The following is a 27172-nucleotide window of genomic DNA, read 5'->3' as shown; positions in this document are numbered from 1 at the left end:
ACAGCAGGCCAAGCAGCATCTTAGGAGCACAAAAGCTGATGTGCAGTTCCCATTATCTCTGATACAATTTTAACCTCTCAATTTGTCTCATCTTCATTTCACTACAGACCTTGTTCTAGATATTTTCTAATATCCTCAGATTTCTGAGGAAGGGTCACCAGACCCAAAACGTTAACTCTGATGTTTTTTCTTCACAGATGCTGCCAGACCTGCTGAGCTTTTCCAGCAACATCTGTTTTTGTTGCTGATTTACAGCATCCGCAATTCTTTTGGTTTTCATTTTTTAAATCAAAGATGTTGCTACACACGTCTGGAGGAAGTGGGGCTGAAACTGGGCTTTCTTGGCTTGGGGAAAATGGGCAGCTCAGCTGGTGAGTGATACAGAGTGTGCCGACAGTGTGGGTTCAATTCCTACACTGGCTGATGTTACCAATGATGGACTCTCCTTCACAACTTCTCCCCTCAACTGAGGCGTGGTGACCCTTAGGTTAAACCAGCACCTGTTCTCTCTGTCTCTCTCCTAATGAGTGAGTGAGAGCAGCCCTAGGGGTCTGCTCAGATGACAGTGACTTCCACTTATGGACTCTATCACTGCACCGCAACAGCCTCCAGACATTTAACCATCAATCTGATTTCTCAAAGGCAGAAGAAAGTACAGTCTTAATTGTCAATTGTCGTGTGCTGATTGAGGGGGAACTGATTTGGGGGCTACCTATCTTTTCTATCAGCTCCTGAGGACTTTTGCTGAAAGCGGTCCTCCTTGTGATTGAATTCTCGAGTGTCTCCTGTGCCTTTATAGCCAGCTGTTAACCTTCGTGAATAAAAGCTGTAGAAAAAAACTCAATTATTTATTCAAAACCTACATTCAAATCACGAAAGAGCCACACGATATGTGACAGACTCTTTTTTTAAAAAAAGAGATAGACCAACGCAACAATATTTTTAATCTCTGCCATCAGAAACCAGCACCCGCCCTTCTCAGTGCATTTAGTCTAGTGGACAAGATTGTTCTCCTGAGAGCTATATCTTTGCACTGCCATTTATCAGAGTGACTGGCAGTGGCAGGCAGCAAAGAAGAGCTTCTGACATATCTATTCACCCGTGAACACTGTATGGGCATTTTCTGATATACCTGCATTTCAAATTTGAAATATTCTCCAGTATGTCTGGACAGGCCCCCTCAAAAGATAATCCTACAAATAACCCACAATAAAACAAAATCAACGTTGGACAACTGCTTAGAATATTTCACTCAAAATAATGAATCTGTAGTTCAGGCGACTCAATTAACGGCAAACCGTTTATTAACCAGCACCACGGACTAGCAGTGGGCCGGCTAATCAAACATTACGGATAATCAAGCCGCATGCCTAGCCGCTGTATAAACACTGACTAAGCAAAACTCCGTCAGCGTCCCTCAGAAAATCTACGCAAAAACATCAACATACTTCCATTAAGCAATGTAAAAACACCACTAAGTAATAGAAATATAATTCAGGGGGTGTACACATCATTATTATACTGTACTTACGGCAGAAATACTCGGACACTGTAGGAGATCAGTTTGTCCAAAGAGCCGGTTTATCCAGGGTACCGGTTGATTAAGGAACCGGTTAAAACAACGTTTGCCTCTTTTATCAGTCTTGCTCAAACTTCCCCAACTTCATCACTTTGTATGAAAAATAAACCTTTGGAGATAGTTTATGAATTTTCTCCCCTTCAGAAAACATCCCAATTCCATGGGCACGCAGCTTTGGCCATGTTGAAAATGCAGGGGAAGCTACAGACATCAAGCGGTTTTCAGCCCAATGTTAAAAATCTGCAGTGGTCATCGAACATCAACGTGTTCTAAGATAATAAAATGTGAGGCTGGATGAACACAGCAAGCCCAGCAGCATCTCGTGCTCCTGAGATGCTGCTGGGCCTGCTGTGTTCATCCAGCTTCACATTTTATTATCTTGGATTCTCCAGCATCTGCAGTTCCCATTATCACATCATCAATGTGTTCTAATGTCATCTTCTGACACTTGGTTCATGGGGCTGTCTGCTATGGCATGCCAAGTGTTCATCTCAACGGTTCTTAAACATTTCAGGATTTCCTGCTTTTAGGCAACGATTTATACAGATACCCACAGCACTATGCGGGATCAAACAGATTTCCTAAAATTCCCCCTAAATTCCACGTGCCTTACCACAAAATTGTGCTCTTTGGCTACTGAGCCCTCCACTTAGAGAAATGTTTCTCTCTATCTACCCTGTCTAGACCCCTCAGAACTTTGTACGCCTCAACCAGATCCCCACTCAGCCCCCTCTGCTCAAAGGAAAACAACCCCAAACCTACCTTAGGTAACAAGGTGTCGGGTTGGACGAACACAGCAGGCCAGGCAACATCTTAGGAGCACAAGCCTACCTCATCTCACTTTGTAACTCAACATCAGTAAGAATTTTCTGATGAAGGGTCTAGGCCCAAAACGTCAGCTTTTGTGCTCCTGAGATGCTGCTTGGCCTGCTGTGTTCATCCAGCTTCACACTTTGTTATATCAGCAAGAATTTGTTATTTTCTAACAATAACACCCAGGCCGGTCACAGGGTCATTTTCAGAGCTGAAGAAACCAGTCATCAAAGGGTACCTCGAAAGATTCACTGGCAGTGGGAAGAAACCAGAAAGATAGCCTCTGATGCTCCAGGAAGATAAGAGGTGACCTTATCGATGTTTATAAAATCAAGAGGGGCTTGGATAGAGTGAATAACCAAAGTCTTTTCCACAGGGTGGGGGAGTCCAAAACTAGAGGGCACAGGTTTAAGATGAGAGGACAAGATTTAAAAGGGACCTAAGGGGCAATTTTTTTCAGGCAGAGGGTGGTGTGTGTGTGGAATGAGCTGCCAGAGGAAGTGGTGGAGGCTGGGACAATTACAACATTTAAAAGGCATCTGGATGGGTACATGAACAGGAAGGGTTTAGGGGGATACGGGCCAAATGCTGACAAATGGAACTAATTAATTCAGAATATCCGGTCAGCATGAGTGAATTGGTTCAAAGGGTCTGTTTGCATGCTGTACAACGCTATGATTCAATGTTTTCCTCATTTTCTTCAACAAAAGATCCAGAGAAAGTACAGGGGGACAGTTCCCACCTCCCACACGTCCACAGGTAATCTATCATGCAGACTCTTTCCAAGGGAATCTCCAAGTAAATGTTAAAAAGATTTGTTTGTTGACCTGTTTGAACCTTATGTAGGAGTGGTAGCTGATGGTCGAAGATAGCGTTAATCAGGTGGACCAGCTCATCTGACTTAAAAAACTTGGCTCTTGGGCATGACAGTAAAGTTAAATGTAAGTAGGGGAGTGCATCCCAGATGTAAATTCAATTGACCTTGAAGGATAACTCTAGTCACTGGATTTAAAACTGCAGAAACCTATTTATTGACCTTTACATTCGAAAATGTATCATGTAAAGCAAGCTGACAGTGCAACTGACATCTCAAGAAATAATCCAAAAGCTTTGAGATTTATTAACCTCACCAATCATGCACAGCAATTTTGTGGTAAAATATGCCTCTTTGGATAGCAAATAAAAAACTTGCATTGAAAAAGCAGCTTTCATTACCCCAGGCAGCTCTATGACACTTCTTACTGGATTTGTTATCAAGTACAGAATCACTGTGATAATTCATGCATAGCAAGATCGCATAAACAGCGAAGTAATAAATGTTTGTTTAGTTGACTTTCTAGCCAGGGCATTGGGAAAACTTCACCTTCGCCTTGAAACAGCATCCTGCAGTCTTTTAAATCCACCAGCAAGAAGGCAGATAGACTTTTGCAGAGTGAGGAGCAATGGTACAGGGAAAAAGAGAAATATATGGGAGAAAGGGCAAATGAGAGAGAGAGACAGCAGAATGAGAGTGACAGTAAGATTGACAAACAAAATATTGGGAAGTGAAGGGGGTGTTGGCAGGCTAAAAACCCTGTCCTTTCTTCATGTTTGTTGTTGACTTGCCTGCTCCCTCTCCTTGTGACGCCTCCACCCTCCCTTCCCCCCACTCTGTGATTCCTTTCCCCTACCTCCTGATGGACTATACATACAGGACTTCAAGAAAACAAAGGCAACATATCTTAAAAAGAATATATTGGTCTTGGAGGTAGTGCATTGTGGATTTACCAGAATGATTCCAGGCCTCAAAGTGTTAAATTACAAGACAAGATGTACGTAAAGTATATCAGACGTTGTGGGAGGCTAGGGAAGAAATCGCAGAGGGCCTTGCAGAGATTTCGGTTCATCTTTAGCCACTACTGAATTTCTAGAAAACTGGAGGGTGGCTAATATTGTTCCATTGTTTAAGAAAGTTGCAAAGACAAGACAGGAACTGCAGGCCAATGAGCCTGACATCAGTGCTAGGCAAACTATTGGAGAAGAGACTGAGGGACAGGATCAACCAATATTTGTATAGTCAAGGTCTGATCATGGACAGTCAGCATGGATTTGTGGGCGGGTGGTCATGTCTGACAAATCTTTTAGAATGTTTAGAACAGGTAACTGAGAGAATGGATGAGGGTAGGGCAGTGGATGTTGTCTATATGGACTCTAGTAAGGCCTTAGATAAGGTTCTGCACACCAGGCTAGTCATGAAGGTTAGGTTGTAGGGGATCCAGGGAGAGCCAGCTAATTGGGATTCAAAACTGGCTAGATGGTAGGAAGCAGAAGGTGATGGTGGAAGGTCGTTTCCCAGACTGGAGGCCTGTGACTAGTAGTGTGCCACAGGGGTCAGTGTTGGGACCTTCGTTATTTGTTATTTACAGAAATGATGTGGATGTGAATCTACAAGGCATGATTAGTAAATTTGTGAATGATACAAAATCAGGAGGTATCAGTGATAGCAAAGAAGGTTATCAAAAATTACAGAGGGATCTTGATCAGATGGTGAAGTGGGCTGAGGATTGGCAAATTCAATTTAGTAGTGCTGCACTTTGGAAAGTCAAACTAAGGTGGGACTTATACAGTAAGTGGTAAGGTCCCAAGATGTGTTGTGTGACAGAGAGATCAAGGAGCACAAGTACATAGTTCATTGAAAGCGGCATCACAGGTGGACAGGGGGATGAAGAAGACATTTAGCATGCTGGCCTTCACTGGTCAAGACATTGAATGTAATAGTTGGAACATTTTGTTACAGCTGTATAAGTCATTGAGGCCGCACCTGGAATACAGTGTATTGCTTTGGTCACCCATCATAGGAAAGACATAGTTAAACTGGAAAGTGTGCAAAGAAGATTTACGAGGATGTTGCCACGACCAATTGGCTGGAGTTATAGGGAGAAGTTGGACAGGATAGGACTTTATTCCTTGGAACACAGGAGAATGAGGGGTGACCCTGTTGAGGTGTATAAAATCATGAGGAGCATAGTTAGGATGAATGCATATAGTCTTTCTCCCAGACTTCGGGAACTGAAAACTAGAGGGCATAAGTTTAACACGAGAGGGCAAAGATTTAAGAATGACCTGAAGGGTAACTTCACACAGACGGTGGTGCACATATGGAATGAGCTGCCAGAGAAAGTGGCTGAGGCAGGTAAAATAGCAACATTAACAAAAACATTTGGACAGATGCGTGGATGGGAGGATTTAGAGGGATTCGGTCCAAATGTGGGCAATTAGAACTAGCTGAGTGGGCACCATGATCAGCGTGGATCAGTTTGGGCTGAAGGGCCTGTTTCCATGCTGTACTACTGTATAAGCCTATGTCTCTAATGCTCTAGTCATTGGAATTTCAAAGATTATGGAGCAATTTGATTGAAATTTTCAAGTCATTAAAGGCATAAAACAGAGAGAAACTATTTCTTCTGATTCGGTAGTCTAGAAGTAGGTAGCATTGTCAGAAAGAAAATAGAAGCAGCTCTGTCAGGAATGAATTTAAATTCTCTACACACAATTTTGTTGATTTAAGTTTGGAATTCCCCTCTGTAAATGGTAATTAATAATGGATCAATTGTTAATTTTAAAAATGAGATTGATAGATTTTCATTAGTCAAAGGCATTAAGGGAAAAAGGCAGCCATACAGAGTTAGGTCACAGATCAGCTTGATCTCAAAGTGAACATCAGAATAGACTCAACAGACTAAATAGCTTCATCCTATTCCTATTTTATGAAGCCAGAATTGAGCCAAGTGATAGCTGAATGGCTGTTAACCACCTTCTACTGTCTTTCTCCCCCATTTGCAAACATCTATTTTCTCAGCAAGACACAATACAAATTCCCCTCCTGCTGACGACTGTGTTTCCAGTTTTCACACTTGGAGTGAAAAACCACGTCCATTGAGAGAGACATGTTGAGTAGTCGTCAATGTGTTTTTTTGTCAGGTGATATTGGAAAACTACCCAAAGTCAGAGTGCAAGCTGTAAATGCACATTATACTAAAGGCTGAATTTTCCCACTTACAGTTAGAAGTGTTTTGGTGAATGTGATTTCTGAAACTTGGTCCACCATGGAGAAATCTTCTGCTCATGAATAATGCAACACAAATGGCCAAGGATAGCAAAAATGACAGCATCCACATGTTCTTTGCACTAAGCAGGAGCTGCTTACTGCAGCATCAACTGAATCTCAAACAACGTAACAAAGTTCAAACTCCGCTCATCCAATGGTTTCAGTTAGGTTCTCTCTGGACTCTAGGGTTTGAAGATGCACTGCCCTTTCACACCGTCTCAAATGATCTTTTTGTCAGCATCCTGATCCTCAGCCTCATCTTTATTGTCTGAAGATAGCGGTCATTCCCCAATTTCATCTGCTTCCAGTACATCCTTCATTTTCTTGCCTCCAGTTATGCTCGGCCAGAAGTATGCCACTATGATAGAGGACATCCTTTCAGGATGGTACTGCAATGCTCTGCCAGAATGGTCCAACCACCGAATTGTGATTTCAAGGAGGCCCACAATCTGCTTTACCACAATCAGACCATAGTCAAAGCGTCAGCAACTTTCATCACTTTGAGGGTTTTGTAAAGCTGTACAGTCTGAGGACTTGAGAAGGGGACAGGAACCTGAGAGCTCTCTGCCACAATAAGAGGCCCATGAGCTCCCGGGATAACTGACACTGATCTCCAGGATGTACCATCAATGGTCTCATACAGTTTGGACATTCATGGAGTGGAAGCCTGTTCTATTGGTGGGTTCTGCAGGTTGGTGGTAAGGTGCAGTTAAAGCACTGGTGCTGTCAATAGCACCGTACACCTCAACTGCTCAACTCTCCATGTCCCAGGGAATTACAGATAGAGCAGTGTATTCTTGGACAATGAATGACCCACCAACCAAGTGCAGCATAAAACCAGATGCATGGCAGTACTGCATCAGTGGAAGCACAATTACGGCAATCACCCCCAAAGATCTCTTTCAATTCCAAAAGTTTTACTCCATTCCTGATGAATAAAGCAATACCTTACTGTCCCATTTGCACGTGATGTCAGTCCACTTTGTGAAGATGTTGCATGAATGATTTTCAATTGAACAGGACAGCTTTCCAGCTTGTTTCAATGTGAGTGGCTTGTAGGTTCCTCCTGTGACCCACAACATCCCCCCCACCTCATAATGTTCTTTTCTAAGTTGCTGTCCCTGGCACCCCGTGGCCTTCAGGCTCCTATTGTAAATCAGCCCCTTTAACATAACCATTGGTTTGTCCACTTTATCCCAAAGAATTCAACGCCCTAGCGCCCCTACCATGTGGAGACCAAAGTCACTTTGATCTGTTTGATACCTCACTTCCAGAGTTCCCAGTCCTCTCCTATTCACAAGAAAGGCCAAATTACTGTCACCAATTGTGCCCTTTTGCTATCACCATTCCCTCAGTAAGCCAGGCTAAAGAAAAACGATCCCTAGCCTGGAGTTACCTGTATTGCCAAGGATACCATAGCCTGATAGAACCTCTGATCATTATGACCAAGCACCCAGGGACTGACTGCAGCCCACTAACCTCCTCCAGCCATGACTGACCACAGCCTACACCTTGCCAGACTGCTATCTCAACAGCAACCTGACTGACCTGGACCTTGATCCCTAGACTGGGTGCACGTGACCTGCAGGTCTGGCCATGGGCCCAAGCTCTGTGCTGCAACGTCATGGATTCCCAGTCTTTGGTAGGGCCAAGTGTCTGACAGACCATGAGCAACTCCTTGCACTGGAATAGTACCAGCCCCTGACTGGCTACAATGTCCTCCCTTTTCCTCTGTGCTATAAAGCAACACATGATACAAAGGCTGGACAGCCTGTAACTCAGGGCTAAAATCAGTCAGTTCTAAAAGCAATGTGAAGTGGACAGAGGCTTACAACCTCCAAGTAAACAATAAAGTGAGTGAAGTAAGTGAGTTCATCATGAAAACCAGCCTTCCTTCCATTGACAGTATAACAAGGTGTAGAGCTGGATGAACACAGCACGCCAAGCAGCATCAAAGAAGCAGGAAAGTTAACGTTTTGGGTCGAGACCCTTCTTCAGGAAATGAAGATTCCTTTCTTCCATTGACTCTGTCTACATTTCCCGCTGCCTTGGGAAAGATGCCTCCCACCCACTCTCTTCCATCAGGCTGAAAACACAAAAGTTTGACAACACGTACAAACAGATTCAAGAACAGCTTCTTCCCCGCTGTTAGCAGGCATATGACAGACCTCTCACACATTAGAGTTGATTCTTCTCTGCACCTTCTCCATTGCTTCTCCATTCTGTTCTATTACTCTAATGTACGTACATAAGGTCTGCTTTGTCTGGTTAGCAAGCAAAGCAAAACTTTTTGCTCTATCTCGAAACATGTGGTAATATTAAATCAAGCCAAATCAAATCAATTCACTAAGAAAGCAAGCTAAGAGCCATAACATGTTTGTTCCACGTGAGCAGTACGTCCCATCCCTCTGCACAAAGTGACCCGGCATAAGAATGCAACTAATAGCTGTCCCTGAGCTCTATAACGCAGTGTTGAGGGGTGAAGTGGTATCTGAGAGTCAGTACAATGATTTGGTGAGGTAGTTGGCTTGCCGATATGAACTGGCATAAATGGAAGGTCAAACAAGCAGGTGGTCATGAAGAATGCGGGAACACTGCTCTGAAGATGCAGTGTTGTCTGGGACAAGCAATCAGTGAGCTGCAGTCACTGAGGTTCCCCTCTGATTTCTTCATCAGAAATTTGTGATCTCTTTTCCCAGGAGATTAGATAAGAGGAATGGAAGAGGATTGGTAGTGGTGCAGAAAGGTGCAACACACAGGGATACTTGTGGACAAAAGACAGAAAGCTAGCACACAGGGGCAGCAGGTAATCAGGAAGAGTATGGAATGTTGGCCCTTATTTCAAGAGTATTAGAATGTCCGAGTAGGGAAATCCTACTGCAACTGTGCAAGGTGCTGGTGAGGTCATAACTTGAGTATTTGGAACTGTTTTGGTCCCCTTATTTAAGGAAATATATCATCTCATTAGAGGCGCTTCAGTGAAGGTTCACTGGAATAATCCCCAGTATGGAAGGGCAGTTTTAACAGCAAAGGTTAAGCAGGCTGAAGCTTTACTCACTAGAATTTAGAAGAATAAAAGGTGATCTTATTAAGATATATTAAATTCTTAAGGGGCTTGACATATTAAAAGCTGGGAGGATGTTTTCCTTCATGAGAGAGTCAAGGACCAGGCAGCACAGTCTCAGAATAAAGGGTACCAGTTTAAGACTGAGATGGGATTTCTTCTCTCCAAGAATTTTAGAAGAGAGTCTTTGGAACTCCCTTGTCACAGAAAGCTGTGGGGGTCAGTTATTGTAATATTTAAGGCTGGGATAGATAGATTCTTGATCAGTCAGGGAATCAAGGGTCATGGGGAAAACACAGGAAAGTGAATATGCGGAATACTGGATCAGCCATGATCCTAGCTAATGACCAAACAGGCTTGAGAGGGAGAATCACTAACTCCTGCTCCTATTTCTTATGATCTTATAAGTAAGACAATTTAGAAGTTAACGAGATGCAAATATATGGCAACAATAGTTTCCTCTCAATGGTGAGAGGAAAACTGTTTCTTGACATTGAGAATCAGATTTTTAAATTCATACCATATATTTTTCACGCCACACTGGGGAGAGATTCCCATCCTGAGTATATAAATGCTGTCTGTCAAAATAAACCTAAATACTGTTACAGAGACTCCGAATATTATCATTGAATCAAATCTTGAAGCATATGATTTAGCCTAAAATACTGAGGCAGTGGAAGACCAGGTCAACAAGACGATCCAGGGTTGAAATCATCGAGTTAGAGATGTTCAGAATGACACAACTACATAGACATTTTTATGTCATCAGTTTCTTTTAAGTGTGATATAATGGACAAACTGTCTGCCTGTGAGTCGCTGCAGAGTGGTTCGAGATAAAGCTGCTGTAATGGGATACCAAATATCTCTTAATGACCTTCTGGGAATAGCAGGTTGTGATATTCTCATTTTTCATTTTATCTCACCAGGTCTACAGGAACATGACACCTTAAACAATGACAACAGTATCATCACTGAGCTGCAGTTAGACAATACTGCTATTTCACTGCTGGCAGGGAAGGAAACCTTATTTTTATCCATTAAGATGAAAGCCACACACTTCCTAATAATGCACATTTCAGAACATACAAAAACAAATTTATCTTTTTGTTGGGAGCTTCAGACACAGCATGTGAGTGATTTCTTTTCTCACTCCTTGCCTCCTTTCGTCTCTGCTGATCTAGAATGGCTTCCAATGACCCCAGTACTTCCTGAATGAGCAGGCACTCATACAGGCATGGAGATGCAATAGTGGAACCCAGATGTAACCCAGGCTCTTTAAGCCATCTAATAGAATTAGAGAAACTTGCAGCACAGGAGGAGGGCATTCAGACCATCACCAATGTTGGATCTTTAAAAGAGCTAAATACCCAAGATCTTACAAATTAGCCCCAATCCAAGACATGTCCAAACTTCTTTTGAAAAACTCCTATAGAACAGGTAGTGCATCCCAGATCACAACGAATCTCCTCAGTGTGAAGAAATTCCTCATTTTCTCTGCAGTTCTTCACAAATTATTTTAAATCTATGACTGCTGGCTGGTGCCAGAGGAAACAGTTGCTAGCCTCACTTGTTTCATCAAGACCCTTCATTATTTTGATTTCCTCCACTGAGTATTGCCTTAACTTTCTCTGCCCTAAGGGGAACAATACCAGCATCTACAACTTCTCACATAATTCAATTTCTGTATCCCTGGTGTCATTCTGTTTTGAGAGAGAGAGAGAGAGAGAGAGAGAGAGGGATAGGGAGAGAGCGGGCGAGAGAGAGCGCGAGAGAGAGAGACAAGACGAGAGAGAGAGAGAGAGAGAACACATTTAGCAGTTTTGTGTCTCTCATTATTGCAGCTGGGAAGGTGGAAGAGTGGAATCTGTAGAGTCCTCTCTATCTGACAACTATAGGTCCAAAGGAGGCCACTCGGTCCATCATGCCGAGGCTGTTGTTCAAGCTCTACACGAATATCTTCCCATCCTTATTGCACACAAGTCTTACCAGTGTATCCCTCTAGCACTCTCTCTCCCTCACTTCCCTCCCTCAAGCCCCTCTACATTACCGACCTTAACAATTGCCTGTGGTAACAAATCATGTGTTCTAACCAGCTTCTACATAAGGAATTATGTCTTGAATTCAATATTAGATTTATTAGTGATCATCTTACATTGGTAGCCCCTGTTTTTGTGTCACTCCATAAGTGGGAACATTTCTTCCACATCCACCCCAGCAAGTTCCTTTTTAATTTTAACAATCTTCACAACATTAGCTCTCCCATGACTGTTTTCCCCATGGAAGAGTGACCCAGTCTGATTAGTTTTAAATCTGTCAGTGTTGGTATGTTACGGATACTGCAGCTCTTCAGCACCTATCCTGATGGTCATTATTCCTCTGTGTTTCTAGATGGGAAGTGGAGGGACGCTACATGCATACCGTGCAAGATTCCAAATAAAAATTCTCCTGAACTGGAACCAGACGGGGCATTACATTTCATGGATTTCCAAAGGTCCGTGACCAGTGTAACAGAGCACATAGCAAAAGTCAAATAGGTCACTGGGGTGTATTGCCAGCACAATGCATTACAGGGCAAAAAAAAATCATATGGAGAGCGCGTGTATTTTTCCGAGCAACACCAATATGAGCAAACTGCTGGCTCAGACACAGAAGGGATCTGGAGGTGTTAGTGTTTCCATACATCTACTGTCATAGAATTATACAGTACAGAAACAGAATCTTCGATATAACTTGTACATGCCACCCTGATATCCTAAACTGATCTGATCCCCTTTGCCAGCATTTAGCTCATATCCCTCTTAAAGCCTTCTTATTCATGTACCCATCCAAATGTCTGATACATGCTGTGACTGCACCTACCTCCACCACTTCCTCTGGCAGTTCCTTTCATTGATGCACTGCCCTGAGATGAAAAAGTTGCCTCTCAGGTCCGTTTTTAATCTTTCCCCTCTCACCTTAAACCTATGCCGTCTAGTTTAGGACACCCCTACCCAGAGATAAAAAAAAAACTTGTCTATTTATCTTAACCATGTCCCTTGTGATTTTATAAACCTCTACAAGGTCACCCTGTCAGATTTCGATGCTCCAGAGAAAAAAGCTACAGCTTGTTCAACCTCTCCCCATAGCTCAAACACACCAATCCTGGCAACAGCCTTATGAATCTTTTCTGAACTCTCTCAAATTTAATAATATCCTTCCTACAGCAGGGAGATCAGAACTGAATACAGTATTCTGAAAGTGGCCTAACCAATGTTCTGTACAGCCTGGCTTCACAATTCCCATACTCAAAGCACTAATCAACGGAGGCAAGCATGCCAAACACCTTCTTCACCATCCTGTCTCCCTGTAACTCCACTTTCAAGGAATTATGCACCCGCACTCCTAGGTCTCTTTGCTCAGCAACACTCCCCAGGGCTCTAGCATTAACTGCACAAGTCCTGCACAAGTTAGCCTTACAAAATGCAACACATCATATTTATCTAAATTAAACTCCATCTGCAACTGTGAAAAACAACCCTCCCCCACCACCCTCTGTATCATATCGTCAAGCCAATTTTACATCCAACTGGCTAGCCCACCCTGGGTTTCACAGGATCTAACCTTGCTAATCAGTCTGTCATGCGAAGCATAGTTGAATGCCTTGCTAAAGCCCACAAAGACAACACTTACCATACTGCCTTCATCAATCTTCTTTGTCACTTCTTCAAAAAAACTGAATCAAGTATAATGAGACATGATTTCCCAAGCGCAAAGCCCTGTTGACTATCCCTAATCAGTCCTTGTCTTTCTAAATGCATGTAAGTCCTATCCCGAAATGTCTTCCATGACTTGCCCACCACGGTCTATAGATCCCTGGCTTTCCTTACAGCCTTTTTAAAATAATGGCACCACATGTAGCCCTCTGCAGTCTTCCAACACCTCACCCATGGCTGTTGATGATAAAATATCTCAGTAAGGGACCCAGCAATCTCTCTCCTAGCTTCCTACAAAGTTCTGGGATTCACCTGATCAGGTCCCGGGGGTTAATCTATCTTTATGCATTTTAAGACCTCCAGCACCTCCTCTTCTGCAATATGGACATGTTTCAAGATGTCACCATCTATTTCCCCACATTCCCTAGCTTTCACGCTCTTTTCCACAGTAAATACTCAAGTGAAATAGTAGTTTTGTATCTCACCAATCTCCTGTGGATCCAGTCCTAGATGGCCTCATTGATCTTTCTCTCCCTAGTTACTCTTTTGCTCTTAGTTTATTCGTAGAATTTCTTTGGATTCTCCATAATCATATTTGCCAAAGCTAACTTAAGTCTCCTTTTTGCTGTCCTGGTTTCCCTCTTAAGCATTCCTACTGCCTTTATACTCTTCTGGTGATTCACTCGATCCCAGTTGTCTATGTCTCCTTCTTTCTCCTGACCAGAGCCTCAATTTTTCTAGTCATCTACCATTCCCTTCATGTGCCAGCCTTGCCCTTCACACTAATAGAAACACTGTCTCTCAACTCTTATTATTTTGTTCTCGAAGGCCTCCCACTTTCCAACCATCCCTTTACCTGTCCCTGGTCTTTGACATGGTGGACGTTGTAGGTTCGGAAGGTGTTGTTGAAGAAGAGTTGGTGATTTGCTGCAGTTCATTTTGCAGATGTTTGGCAGTGGTGGAGGGAATGAACATTTATTGTGGCCTATGGGGCACTTATCAAGTGAGCTGTTTTGTCCTGGATGATGTTAATCTTCTTGTTGGATCTGCATCCTTCAAGATGAATGGGCAGTATGCTCCGGACTTGTCGATGGTAGACAGGCTTAAGGGGAGGCAGAAAACGAGTGACTCACTGCAGAACCTCCAGCTTCTGGCTGCACTTGTACTGACAGTATTAATATGATTACATTAGATTTCCTACAGTGTGGAAACAGGCCATTTGGCCTAACAAGCCCACACCGCCCCTTGAAGCATCCCACCCAGACCCATCCCCCTATAACCCACACACCCCTGAACACTATGGGCAATTTAGCACAGCCAATCCACCTACTCCGCACATCTTTGGACTGTGAGAGGAAACCGGAGCACCCGGAGGAAACCCATGCAGAAACAGGGAGAATGTGCAAACTCCACGCAGACAGTTGCCTGAGGCGGGAATTGAACCCGGGTCCCTGGCACTGTGTGAGGCTGCAGTGCTAACCACTGGTCCAATTAGGTTTCTGGTTAATGGTAACCCTCCGGATGTTGATGAATACTCAGATGGCATTCCCCTGAAGCTAGTTCAGACACTTTGAAGCCATTTAGTTGTCAGAAGGTTTTTTTTTGGAAAAGGTCATTGACATTTGCAACAAATTACTGGATCATGCAGCGTGAGTGCACTTAGGTCAAGCATTTAAAAGGAAGTTGGGCAGTTTTCTGTGTCAGTAATACAGCCAGGGGTTAAGATCAGTAGCTCTGGGACAGACTGAGCACAGATCATCAAAACCAAACTTGATGTTATGTACAGTGTAGTACCACTGCAAGGAAATGTTCACCCAACTGAGTCCATATGCAGTGCGGTAATAAGTGTTGCTGAGAGAAGAGGACAAGACAGTAATGAGTACAGCCAGGATATTATATAGGGTTACATGGAATTTACAAATAGGAAATTGTCATTTGCTATATTTGGTCAATTATTCACCACAAAATGGCTCTCCGACTTCATCAAACCTTTCAGCGCAACCTTGAAACATTCAAATGAGATGCTTAAAATAAAGGATGCTAAATCTTCTGATATTGCATAAACCTCATTATTTAAACAGAGCTTCGTAATGACTCCATTACTTTGCAGTTAGTCAGATACACAGCCAGCTCCCTGGATACCTTATACTGATAGGACTTCGCTCCATGACAAACACAGCAACTGTCTGGATGCTGAATCGGCTACTCTCAAGAGGACTCCTGGAATAAAGAGCAGTCAGGAGGTTGACAGGAGAGCAGTATTCAGGAGTCCAACTTCAAAACAATCAGCTGAAAGAACTGGGTAACTGCCTAGCAACAGCAGTGGTTTGAAGAGCCTCAGGATTCAAATACAGAGTGTTATCAAAAGTCAAGGCTGTTTGCTGATTGACAAAAGGAAATTAACAACCAGACGGCAAGTTAAAAATAAAGCAACATTCATTTTGTGAAAAAGGTTGCACATATTCCGCATATATCCTGTACCTCGTTTCCCTCACCATGGTCTCGGACCTCCTGGCAAACTGATGGGGGTGGCAGAGTGTAACAATATAAAATGTGAGAAGAAAACAATGAGTGGGCATCGTCTAAAAGGTTGTTGACTCTTTGACTGAGACGAAGATGAAGAGTAGAGCATGGTATTGTCAGCTATGAAACATTTATTAGGTCTGAGGTCTCCTTCCATCACTGCAGACTCCTGCACTCTCTCCAGGTCTGAAGATATGACACTAACTTTCCCATTTAGGAAAAATGGCCAGGTTGGGTAAGCCCCATTGCCATTAAAAGCCCCAACCAATCTTCAGCCAACTGAGACTGGAACCTGTAAGGAAGAACTATTTGTATGTTTATAGCACCACAAGTGTTCTAAAATGTCCCAAGAGACTTCACAGCCGCACTGTCAGGCAAACTTCAACAGCAACCACAGTAAGGAGGTCTTAGAACAGCTCATCAAAAAGTTTAGTAACATTAGATTTTAAGGGACCCCCTTCAAAGAGCCGGAACAGAAAAAGAAAAGCCAAGGGAGGAAATTCCAGTATGGAGTGCTGAGCAAGTTGAAGGCATGGTAGCCCATGGTTAGATGTAGGAAATTGGGGAAGGGATGAGCCCAGGGTCAGAATTGAACACAAGGATGAGAATTATAATGACATAGCAATGCCAAATAGACTTGGATGATTCCAGGTTTGATTTGTGATACAAGTTGACTTCAGATAGGCACCAGGTTTTGGTGCCGGTAAGTTAGGAAGTAGAAAGATCTCAGTTTCTTGATTTCTATCCATAGACCCTAGTGAGAGTCCACTTTCTGGGGAACTGCTGACAACTGAGTTGGATTTTGATAATCAACACTTTCACTTGCAAGACTAGTCAAAGATCATCACTTTGGCCAGAGGTTTGAAACCTGCAGCTCAAGAGCTGTGAGGCTCATTAACAAGCAGCTCTCGACCTTGAGCATTTGAACACTGTCATTAAACAGTTAGTAAATGTTTTTAAAAAATTTAAACAAACAGTGTATTTATAAGAAAGCATCATTCAATTAAGCAAGGTTGTAAAACATCATTGAAATAGGTCTCTGTCTTGTTTTTCACTGTTAATAGCTTTTAAGGAATATTTTGACTCTAAATACATGGCATTTCTAAGGTAAGGAGTGATTGATTTCCCCAGCAGGAATGAGTGCTTTGGGAAGGGAGGGACACAAATACAAGTAGGTGCTCTGACTCATGAGTTACGTGTTGCAGGTTAAAATATGAAGTAATAAGCATTTACTTGCCTTTAAATACCTCACTATGCCTGTTGAGCTTTGGATTCAGAAAATCTCTGGTCCCTGTTCCTCATTGCCAACATTTGCCCAGGGCTGACAGTTCATACATTTCTTCAAATCCTTTCCCTTATTTGTCTGTGGTAATCATCCAGCTGGTGCACTGTAATGGAAAATAAATAAGTTATCATTAAATATTTACTGATTCAATCTGATTGTATTTGTGTCTTGGTACATTTGAGAGCTTTGCTTTATTTCTAAAGAGGAGACTGAAAGTCAAGTAGAACAAAATATTACTGGTGTACCATTCTACCCAACCGTTTAAGGTTTTTCTATTTTTTTTTAGTCCTTTATTCAGTCCCTTTTAAACTATAAGAAAGAAACTCTGGAAAAGCTGCAATTGACACTTTTTTTTAATCATATCTTTGTGATTAAGTTCATTTTAAATTGTGTAAAACTGTTCATTTTCCATTGATTGATAGCAATGGCAAGGAAATCAAATGGCCATCATTTGATCAGCTCCAAGCAGGGGAGAAATTGTTCTTCTCCCATGTCCATCTATACTACAATTTGGTTTAACTCAGTATATGCGGGCATTCATGAACTTGACAGAATTCACGCACTGGGCAATATTATTTTGACATAGGAATCTTACAGAATTGCTGTACAATATTAGAATTAATTTGGTAGAAGGTCAAACTTCAAAACGGCCCACAAGTCTGATAGCAGTCAGTTAAGACCCCAGGGTCATAATTGGTCTCGATCCAATGTACCAATTTACTGGGAATTCAGGAGGCTCTACACTGACAAGACAAGCTTCATCTGAAGGATTTTATAAAGGAATAAGTCCGATTTAGTGGCCAAGTTAGTAACTGATGTGTTTTTGGAGGATGGATGCGTCCAGAGGTGTGATTACTTACTATGAATGTGAGGCATCTCAGGGGAACATGAGGAGCTAGCAATGGGATGTGTAGTGGACGGAGATCCAAGTCAAAACAAGGAATTGAGAGGTTCGGCTTATACGGTCCCTTTCTCCCAGCGACTGCACAGACACGGTGATCAGATTTGGTGTGATTTATTTATTCTTGTCGCACATCCCTGGGATTCTGAGGATCAGGAAAGCTAGTCCCAAGCAAAAGCAGGTTTTCTTTCCTACTACAGCCCACAAAACATCTAAGTTCACCGTCACATTACATCACTGGACTAGGAGAAGTGCCACCTCATCACCTCGAGTGGAGTCACATACACAAAGTCTTAAACTCGAATCTATTGTCAGAGTGAAAAGCATTTTGTGTTTCCACATGCTATACTAATAACAGGTTGAAAGGAACCATAAAGTGCCTGTTGTAGCAAACTGGGATTAGGACCTTGTATTTCCTAAAGTACCAGTGGCCGTGGTAGAATATAAAAATGTTTGAACATATGCGATAATGCACGTATCTGTGATCAGTCACGCATGTACATTTAAGAGGGTTGAGTAATGTGACTAGTATGATACTATGCAATGTCACATTCCTGTATGAAGATATCAGGTCCATTGTGAAAACTTTCAAAGGAAAGTCAGTTAGTGAACCCCGTTGAGCAACAGCATAGCAACGTTTGCAATACAGTTGCAATACATTTAGTTGCTCTTTGAAGAAATCTCCTGATGCTTATTCTCAATAAAAAAAAGTTTTGTTTCAGCGTTCACGTAAACAGAGTTAATAATGATAACGCCAGAGAACACACCATTAACCACGAAGTGCATTGACCACAACATTATGCTCTGGGTCACCACTACTGTTTTAAACAGCTGTCTCAAAGTTTCCATTTTATTCCATTGGGAACCTGAGAAAAGAAATCAAATTATTCCATGAATGATCAGGCTTTATATTCTTTTCTCATCTTACTCGTCCACACAGGAAAAAAGATTAGACATTGCAACGGTTAGCTCGATATTAACCTCCTCAGTAACCTATGACTATGGAGTTCATGTTTCTAAAAGGTCCAAGTTGAAGAATGAGCTTCCAGCCAATTCAGACCAAGTCCTGTAAATGTAGCACCAAGCGTGACTTATCAGTCAGTGTGTGTAGAGGCTGTGTGGTTCAGTGCTCCACCAGATTTAAGAACACGTGACGCTTAAACTGGATATAAAATAGAATGTTTTTGAATTCTCGGTCAACTTTCACTCCACACACAGAAACAGGCCTGCCATAAGATCGTAAGATATAGGAAGTAAGGCCATTCGGCCCATCAAGTCCACTCCGCCATTTAAGTCATGGCTGATGGGCATTTCAACTCCACTTCCCTGCACTCTCCCCGTAGCCCTTGATTCCTTGTGAGATCAAGAATTTATCGATCTCTGCCTTGATGGTGCCTAACATCCCGGCCACCACTGCAGTCTATGGCAATAAATTCCACAAGCCCGCCACTCTCTGGCTGAAGAAATGCCTTGATCACATGACCAATCTCGGGCATTTACGTCCAAAATTCAACCTTCAAGCTGCTTACTCTCTGTCAAAACAGACAAGGCATCAACAAGATCAGCTTTACATCAGAAACATCTCTGCTTAAATGGATTCAGTGTTCATGTAAACAGAGTTAATAATGATAACCCCAGACAACACATCATTAACCGTGAAGTGCATTGCAGAATTCTCGGCTTTGTTCTGACTAATGTCATGAGCAGGGAACTATCCATTTAATTCAACCAGTAAAATCTTGTTCTGTCACAGAATCCTGACAGTGTGGGAACAGGCCATTTGGCCCATTAAGTCCACACCAACCCTCCCATGACCATTCCCACTCCGAGCCACCCCTCCATCCTATAATTCTGCATTCCCCATAGCTAACACATTCAGGACATCCCAGGGCACTATGGACAATTTAGAACAGCCAACCCACCCTAACCTGCACATCTTTGGACTGTGGGAGAAAACCAGAGCACCCGGAGGAAACCCACGCAGACACGGGGAGAATATGCAAACTCCACACAGACCATCATGAGTGTGGGATTGAACCTGGGTCCCTGATGCTGTGAGACAGTAGTGCTAATCACTAAGCCACTGTGCTGCCCCCAAATCTTGTTCGATTTGTTCAAATATCTGCTTGAAGGCAACTTTCTTTCAATTTATTTAGATCTCCTTGGTTTCTATAAGGTATCTATCAAACTGCTTTGTTTAAATCAAGGAGTAAGTTTAAAATTTTCGAAGGGAGATTATCATTTGAGGTGACAGGAGACAAAAAGATTACTTATATCATCATTTAGCACTGCATGGCAAGGTATCTTATTTTCTGCTTATTCAGGGATATAGTAAGTGTTGTCAGTAATTACTATAAACGTCATGCAGTCTTTAGAGATAACATAAACTGACAGAAAATGGCTCATGTAAGGAAGTAAGGAAAAAGATCTTTATAACTGGTCAGAGATAATGGGAACTGCAGATTCTGGAGAATCCGAGATAACAAAGTGTAGAGCTGGATGAACACAGCAGGCCAAGCAGCATCTCAGAAGCGCCTGAGATGCTGCTTGGCCTGCTGTGCTCATCCAGCTTCACATTTTATAACTTTGCAGATAAGTTCAGGGCTATGAGGAAACTTCTGAAGCCTGTTATATTCCAGGACGCATTTCTTTGTAACTCAAAGAATAGAAAAGTTCTAATGTGATTGCAAGCTTCCTGACAAGTCCCCCCACAGAATAGCCAAAGAGGGATCAGGTGGCATTGTGGATCACAACCAGGTATAACAGGTAAGATTGAAATGGTTTTGGTGAAGACTAGAGGGCAGCCTCTGGGTTTTGAGAGATCAATGTTCCCAGGGTGAACTCTAAAGGAGCAGAGTATGTCTACATGAATTTCCTAAACTTCAGCTCATCCTTGACCTTGCTGCCATATTCAAACTCAAACCAAGTTCCTTTCACCTATTACTCATATCTGCTCTGACCTCCAGTGTCTCCAGCTTCAGCATTGGATCCATTTTAATATTCCAATCATATTACTCCGGGGCCTTGTCCTTCCTCGTCTCCTTCATCTCCGCCAAATTTACAACCCTCCAAGACCTCTTTGTTCCTCCATTGTGACCTCCTGTAGACCCTGATGTTCACCAGTCCTCCATTTGCATTGTTCCCCTATTCATTCAGGGCCTGACAACTTTGTACAATAGCCAGCATTTGTCACCCATTCTGAGCTGCCCTCAAGAAGATAGTGTTCAGCTGCCTTCTTGAACTGCTGCAGTCCATGCGGTGCAGATAAACCCACAATGCCATGGGGAAGGATGTTCCCGGATGTGGATCCAGGACTTGTGAAGGAGCGGCGATATATTTCCAAGTCAGGATGATGTGTGGCTTAGAGGGGAACTTGCAGGGGGTGGCGCTTCCTTAGATTTGCTGCCTTTCTCCTTCGAGATGGAGAGATCATGGGTTTGCAGATGCTGTCTAAGAAGCCATGGTGAACTCTTGCAATGCATCCTGTAGAGGGGTCAAACTGCTGCCCCCATATGTTGGTGATGGATGGTGCATGTTAAATGTGGTGCCAATCGTGCTAGCCATCACCATCCGACCAATCAGTGGCTTTGTGCTGGACAGTGTCAAGCTTCTGAGTGTTCCTGGAGCTACGTCCATCGGGGTAAGTGGGACATTTTCCATCACACTCCTGACTGTGTCCTTAGATGCTGGTCAGGCTTCAGGGAGTCAGCAGGTGAGTTACTTGCTGCAGAATTCCAAGCTTGCAACCTGCTCTTGTAGCCACTATGTTAACATAGCAAGTCCAGTTGAGTTTCTTGTCAATGGTAACCCCCAGGATGTTGATAGTGGGGAATTCAGTGATGGTAACACCATTGAATGTCAAGGGGCAATGGTGGGATTGACTCCCACTGGAGATGGTCATTGCCTGGCTCTTGTGCAGTGTGAATGCTACTTACTACAAATCAAAGGATGTTGCAGGTTACAGAGAGATATAGATAAGCTGCAGAGTTGGGCTGAGAGGTGGCAAATGGAGTTTAATGCAGAAAAGTGTGAGGAGATTCACTTTGGAAGGAGTAACAGGAATACAGAGTACTGGGCTAATGGTGAGATTCTTGGTAGTGTGGATGAGCAGAGAGATCTCAGTGTCCATGTGCATAGATCCCTGAAAGTTGCCACCCAGGTTGAAAGGGTTGTTAAGAAAGCATATGGTGTGTTAGGTTTTAATGGTAGAGGGATTGATTTTCAGAGCCATGAGGTCATGTTGCTGCTGTACAAAACTCTGGTGCAGCCACACTTAGAGTATTGCGTACAGTTCTGGTTGCCACATTATAGGAAGGATGTGGAAGCATTGGAAAGGGTGCAGAGGAGATTTACCAGGATGTTGCCTGGTCTGGAGGGCAGGTCTTATGAGGAAAAGCTGAGGGACTTGAGGCTGTTTTCATTAGAGAGAAGAAGCTTAAGACGCGACTTGATAGAGACATACAAGATGATCAGAGGATTGGATAGGGTGGACAGTGAGAGCCTTTTTCGTCAGATGGTGATGGCTAGCACAAGGGGACATAGCTTTAAATCGAGCGGTGATAGATACAGGACAGATGTCAGAGGTAGTTTCTTTACTCAGAGAGTAGTAAGGGTGTGGAATGCCCTGCCTGCAACAGTAGTAGACTATCCAAGTTTAAGGGCATTTTAATGGTCATTGGATAAACATATGGATGATAATGGAATAGCGTAGGTTAGATGGGCTTCAGATTGGTTTCACAGGTCGGTGCACAATCGAGAGCCAAAGGGCCTGTACTGCACTGTAATGTTCTATGTTCTAAAGCTGGATATTTTCCAAGCTATGCTTGAGCATGGACTGCTTCATTACCTGTGGAGCTATGAATGGTGCTAAACATTGTGAAATCATCAGCAAACTTGCCCACCTCTAACTTTATGATAGACAGAAGTCACTGACGAACCACAATTATTTTCCTTTGTCTCAGGTATGAATCCAACCAGTGGAGAGATCTCCCCCATTCCCATTGAGTCCAGTTTTGCTGGGGCTTCACAACGTACAGTAAAACGCTGCCTTAAAGTCAAGGAAAGCCACTTCTCGACCAGAAGTCAGGTCTCTTGTTCATGGCTGGACCAAGGCTGCAATGTGCTCAGGAGCTGCATGGCCCTTATGGAACTCAAACTGAGTATTATTGAGCAGATTATTGTTGAGTAAATGCCTCTTGATCTCACCTTCCAGCACGTCGCTGATGAGTGAGAGTAGTCTATTGGGGGGTGACAGTTGGCCAGATTAGTCTTTTTTGTTCATGAGACATGTTTGGGCAATTTACCACATTGTCAGCCAGATTCAAGTATTGTCGTTGTACTGGGCCAAGGCGGCTAGGGGCTCAGCAAGATGTAAAGCACTATTCTTCAGTACTATCGCCGGAAGTTATCAGAGTTCATAATTTTTGCAGTACCCAATGCCTTCAGCCATTTCTTCATATCACGTAGAATGAATCAAATTGGCTGGAGACTGGTACCTATGAAACTGAGGGCTTCATGAAGGGAACAAGATGAATTGTCCACTCAGCATTTTGAGCTGAAGGTGCTTGCAAATGTTTCAGCCTTGCCTATGATCCTCTCTAAACTTAACGTCAAGCAAAACGAACCAGAAAGCATTAATTTAATTGCAAAATCCAAAAACCAATGTTTTCCAGCAAACAAACCAATACCTCTTCCAAACGCACCACCAGCTGATGGGAGGCAAAAGGGGAATCTTTCTGTGAGCAATGTACACAATGTTAAAGGTGTTTCCTACAAGCCTGACTGGAATAATTTTACAGAAAATATGATGACGTTTGATTTGCCTGTCAACTAACTAATTTAAGAATAAAAACATTTCTCTTCCAGTTATTGATTAACAGCTTCAGGTAGGAGGAGGAGGTTTAAAACATAAAGAAGAATAATTAATTTTTGAACATCAACTAGACAGAGTAATTTCCAATAAAACTATGCAAATATTGCTTTAGGGTTTAAAACATTGCAAAATTCATGTTTAATGTAGACCTCAAAAATTTTGAAAATATGTCAAATAGAGTTTTAAAAATCAAAGTTTTCCACCTGCAGATTCATACTCGGGCTTTACACAAGAAAATGTATCTTCTGTCCTTGACACTTCAATCCCTCTTCAGGCTTTATCATGCTTTGCTTATCCTTTTAATATGAAAAGAAGGTTGCAGCTGTACAAGATTTTGATAAAGCCATATTTAGAGTATTGTGTGCAGTTCTGGTTGCCCCACTACAGAAAGGATATTATTAGGATATTATTAAACTAGAAAGAGTGCAGCAAAGATTTACCAGGGTGTTGCCTGGGCTGGAAGGTTTGATTTTATGAGGAGAGATTAGATAGGATGGGATTTTTTTCCCCTGGAGCGTAGGAGACTGAGGGACGGCCTAATAGAGGTTTATAAAATCATGAGAGGCATAGATTAGGTAGATAGCGAACAGCTTTCCCCCATGGTAGTGGAGTCTAAAACTGGAGGGCATAGACGTAAGGTGAGAGGGGAGAGATACAAAAGGGTCCCGAAGGGCAATTTTTTTCCACACAGAGGATGGCGAGAGCCTGGCACAGGCTGCCAGAGGTAGTGGTGGAGATGCGTACAATCTGTCATTTAACAAACATTTGGACAACCTGGCTGGGATAGGTATGGAGGTACATTGACCAAACGCAAGCAAATGAGACTGGGTTAATTGTGAAAACTGGGCACCATGGACAACTTGGGCCCAAGGGCCTACTTCCATGCTGCAGACCTCTACAACTCAAAATGTTGACTACATTTACAGCTCAAGTTACCAGGTTGTGTCCCATTGTACTATTAGGTAGTTAAGTGATTTCACATGACACAGGTTTCAACGCAAGGTTATTTTTAAGTTAACAGATTTTGTGAAACGCAAGCGCTGAAAAAACTCTTTGAAGACAGAGGTTGGCTTTTTCAAAGTTTCTGAAGTTGACATATGTACTAGATACAGATCCAACCCATTGGTAAGTTAATGTTAGAGTGCCTGTTCCATAATTTGGTTACTTCCAACAGGCTTCACCGCAGTGTAAACTGTCACTGTAGAGCCACCTGCCTTCCATAAACTGGGTTAATATATTTGTGTCAACCCAAAGTAAAAGCAAGAGTTCAAATTGTATCACTTCCTTACAAGCATCATGTTATTTCTCCTTTCAACACACAGTCATCTGTAAAGTTTAACCACAATCTTATACCACCAATAAAAATATTTAGAAATCGTTGATAATGCAGAGTCTGACCAATTTTCAAGGTGGTTCTTAATACAGTTGTGCAATTAGCACTGATACTATAAACGATGGCTTTTGTTTCCAGTTATTGAATAATTTATTATCCAATTTTCCCAAGAGATTTCAACTTAATCAGAAGTCTCACATGAAATATTATCTGAAAGTAAAATTGTATGATGCTCCACACACTACTGGATGCCAATATATTTTTACATCCTTCAGAGATTCCAATAAATTCACTGGTATTGCTCGTAATTTGTAATGTTAGTGCTCTGCACGTCTCAGGTTTAGGAAAACTCAAACTTGGCTAACTAGATTCCATTAGCATTCATCAGAGAAATAAAACATTAAGTGGCTCATTCATCTGACCTACCAATGTTAAAGAAATGGGCTGAGTGTTTTAAAAATTACTCCACTGGTAGCTGCAGGCAACTGGTACTTATATGATTTGGTATGTACTTGCTGGAGAGAGATTTCTACTTTTGAAGACACTTATCTCATTGTTCAATATCGTCTCTCCAAACCCAATCTCAAAGGAGTTACTTCTAGGAGCTGATGATTCATGTTCTGCCCCGATCCCAGAAGGTAGTTTGTACACAGTAAGATCTCACAGAATAGCAATGAGATAGACGGCTACTTGATCTGTTTGGTGGCGTTAGCTAAGGAGAAGCATGTTGGCCAAGAGACTGGGAACATTTCCTACTTTTGTCTGAATGTTGGCTGGAAACGTCCAATTTTAATGCTTTATTCAAAGGATTGCACCTCAGATCCTGTGATGCTCCCTCCTTAATGTGTTAGAATGGTTCTACATTTTTAGTGATGACGTAAACTTTAAAAGAAGAGAGTTTTTTGTACAGACTGCTCTTGTAGATTAGTCCAAATTCCCCAGATACCAACGAGAATTTCTATTCACCCATAAATTTGGCTAAATGCATAGTTTGCACTGGGGTCAAGCCATTTATTTCAGCTTCTGGTTTTATCATGTTTTTCTACTCCTCTTGTTCTTTGGAAGGTAACATGACAACCCACACTTTCACAATGAGACTGATTTTAGCCATAATAATCTATTTACCACATCTAGTCATGAATGTAGTGGATTAAACAGCTAACAGGGGGGAGGAGGCCCCCATCCTCACTGCGGTGGGAACTCACTACGTTGAGTGCAAATAACAAGGCTGGAAGCATTTGCTATCATCTTCAGCCAGAATTACAAAGTGCACATTCCTTCCTGAAAACCTCACCCTCATAGCAGCTAGACTTCAGCCAATTTCATTCACTCCAAATAACAAAACTGAACATCCCCATGTTTTGCTGAGGACCTGCACTCTAAGACTAGCTAGGCATCAAGCCAAGATGTTCAAGAACAACATCACTGCCCCATCTAACCACCAAAGTGGAAAACTTATGTCTACAAACTGAAGGAAGGTTCAACTTGGCCAAATCCCAGTCTATCAGTCTAGTCTCAGTCATCAACATGACAGAAGCCATTTTTGATATTACCATAAGTAATAATTAGTTGAAAATACACTGCTCACTGCCCACTCTGGGTTTCACTGGGGCCCTTAGCTTTAAACCTCATTTTATCTTTGATCTAAATATTTATCATGTCACAGCCACGTGACCTCTCCCATGAACACACACACACACACAAGCCCACACACCCTCACTCTTTAGGTAGACATTTGAAATTCACTTCAATAAATACCTCATATTGAACTCACTGCTGAAATTGTACACTCAAAATATGGTGTTGGAAATAATACTAAGGTAACTGCTGTAGTGCTGTCACAAACCAGTTACAGATAGATGTACGTACCTGCATCTAAAGCTTTAAAAACAAAATGAAAGCAAAGCAAAGTACAGTTAAACCACTAGTTAAAAGAAATTATCTGCAGCTTTCCCCCTCTCAGCCCCTGTTCAAGTGATAGGTAAACTGAACTTTCACAATTCACAATGGTAGAAATATAAAA

General features: G+C 42.4%; 1 protein-coding gene across 8 annotated transcripts in view; it reads right to left on the bottom strand.

The window, feature by feature from the left end:
- slc29a4a (solute carrier family 29 member 4a) overlaps positions 1-27172 on the bottom strand; it is a 135542-nt gene that overhangs the window by 91382 nt on the left and 16988 nt on the right. For 7 of the 8 annotated variants that reach the window (XM_059653913.1, XM_059653912.1, XM_048552821.2 and 4 more), the window contains exon 2: positions 16996-17146. The gene's annotated coding sequence lies outside the window, so the exon portion shown is untranslated. The remainder of the gene's footprint in view (positions 1-16995; positions 17147-27172) is intronic. The other variant, XM_048552822.2, reaches the window with a different exon arrangement.

This window comes from Stegostoma tigrinum, chromosome 23 (assembly GCF_030684315.1).
Source record: "Stegostoma tigrinum isolate sSteTig4 chromosome 23, sSteTig4.hap1, whole genome shotgun sequence".
Taxonomy (NCBI): Eukaryota; Metazoa; Chordata; class Chondrichthyes; order Orectolobiformes; family Stegostomatidae; genus Stegostoma; species Stegostoma tigrinum.
Note: the sequence above shows the minus strand (reverse complement) of the source record. Positions and strands in the feature narration are given on the sequence as shown.